The 2328-nt window shown below is 30.7% G+C and overlaps 1 non-coding gene across 1 annotated transcript; it reads left to right on the top strand.

Annotated features, from left to right (window-relative positions):
- The first annotated feature begins 1336 nt into the window (after positions 1 to 1336).
- On the top strand, positions 1337 to 1442 carry LOC135277146 (small nucleolar RNA U13). Its single transcript, XR_010344744.1, has one exon. It is a non-coding gene; the product is annotated as a small nucleolar RNA U13 (small nucleolar RNA).
- Positions 1443 to 2328: the final 886 nt, after the last annotated feature.

The following is a 2328-nucleotide window of genomic DNA, read 5'->3' as shown; positions in this document are numbered from 1 at the left end:
AAAGATCATGCTTACTTATAAAACTACCACAATGTGAAAGAATATGTGTTTTCTTATATATAATAAATCCTGGGTAAACATCAATGTTTTTAATATTTGTTACTTTTAAGGGCAAAGATTAGCATTCTATTTTGTTTAAAATTTTAACTCTGTTATAACTAAGATTTGTATTCATTTTTTAATTTCTCCTATAAATTACTAATTTATATTTTATATTTTCTTGTTTAGGTTTTGATTTTTTTCTTATCAATTAGAAGAAATTTTGAAATATTTTGACTACTAATTCTTGGATATTTCAGATGACTTCTTCTATTGCACATAAAGGGTGACTACCTTATTGTTCCCTTTTCTAATTATTTAATTATGTTATATTACATATATAACAAATAATATTGCATATATTTCAAATATTATATAGGATATAATTAATTAGGTATTATAACACCTAACAAGTATTATATTAGAAGTATAACACTTTGAATACTTTTTCTTATCTAGTATTATTTCCTAGGAATTTATTTTGAAAGTACCAATATCAGTGGACATCTTCCTTTTATTGCTAACTTCAATAGGTATATTTTTTAATATTTCATCATTCAGATACAATGGAGAAAGAACAGTCTCTTCAATAAATGGTGCTGGGAAAACTGGATTTTCATATGTAAAAGAATCAAATTAGTCCCTTATCTTATACCATACACAAAAGTCTATTTAAAGTAGATTTTTTAAAAACCTACATGTAAAACGTGAAGTCATCAAACTCTTAGAAGCATAGGCGAAAATCTCATTGAATTGGCCTTGGCAATGATGTTTCAAATATCACACCCAAAGCCCATGTTACAAAAAGAAAAATAAGTAAATGGGACTACATCAAGCTAAAATGTTTCTGCACGACCAAGGAAACAATCAACAAATGAATATGCGGCCTATGGACTAGGAAAACAACAATTGTAAACCACATACCTGATAAGAGGTTAGTATCCAAAATTTACAAAGAACTCTTTCAACTCAATAGCAGAAAAATAAATAACCTGATTAAAAAATGAATAAAGAATCTAAACATATTTCCTCAAAGAAGACATAAAAATGGCCAACTAGTATAGGAAAAGGTGTGCAACATTACTAATCACCAGGGAAGTACAAAGTAAAATCACTTGGAATCACCTCACACCTGCCAGGAGGAATAACTAGTTTCAAAAAGACAAGCAATAACAAATGTTGACAAGGGTATGGAGAAAAGATAATCCTACTATTCTGTTGGTCGGACGCTAAATTGGTACAGTCTTTATGAAAGAAAGTATAGGGGTTCCTAAGGAAATTAAAAATAGAACTCCTGATCTTTTTGCAGTTCATGAACATGATGATAGGGTGTTCATACAAATATGTGAGATGTACCACCCTCTGAACCTTGTTTTGATCTCGACACATGGACCTGGGGGAAAAAAAAAACTACTCTATAATCGAGCAGTCCTTTCTCTGGATATATACCCAAAGGAGATGAAATCACCACCACATAAAGATATCTGAACTTCCCTGTTCACTGCAGCATTATTCACAATAACCAAGATATGAAAAATGAAAACAACTTAATGCCCATTGGTGTACAAGTAGCTAAAGAAGATGTGGTATACACACATATTCATAAAGTTGACCCTTGAACAACACAGTTTGAACTTCACAGGTCCTCTAATACAAGAATTTTTTTGAACAAATATGTTGAACATTTTGTAGAGATTTACAAATATTTGGGGAAAAATAAACCTGCAGACAAACTGCATAGCCTAGAAATATCAAAAGATAAGGAAAAAGTAGTTATGTTATCGATGCATAAAATATATGGAGACACTATTTTATCAGTTACAACCATAAAATATACACAAATTATAAAAGCCAACATTTATCCAAATTTATGCACATAAATACAGACTATGTATGATGCCATTTGCTGTGAAGAGAAATGTAAACAAATGGAAAAATACAGTATTAAATCAACTGCATAAAATTAAGTGTGTACTGTACTACTGTAATAACTTTGTAGCCACCTCCTGTTGCTATTGTGGTGATCACAAGTATTGTGGGTATCCACTTAAAGCCACATGACAAATCATTTCTGATGAGGATTTCATCTCTAGTAAATTTCATATCACAGTAAAAAGTGATATCTTGGGTTCTTGTGTATTTCTTAACATGATTAAGGCAATATAATAAACCTTGAATAACACCAGGGGACCCATACAAAGTGCCGCTAGTGATACTGGACATTTTCCTAAGGAGGAGAGAAAAGCCATGGCATTACAAGAAAAAGTCTAATTACTTGATAGGTACTGT

The sequence above is a fragment of the Aotus nancymaae genome, unplaced genomic scaffold (genome assembly GCF_030222135.1).
Source record: "Aotus nancymaae isolate 86718 unplaced genomic scaffold, 86718_ANA_hifiasm-v0.15.2.pri h1tg000029l, whole genome shotgun sequence".
In the NCBI taxonomy this organism is placed as follows: domain Eukaryota; kingdom Metazoa; phylum Chordata; class Mammalia; order Primates; family Aotidae; genus Aotus; species Aotus nancymaae.
The sequence above is the reverse complement of the archived record's forward strand: the minus strand, read 5'-3'. Positions and strand labels throughout refer to the sequence as shown.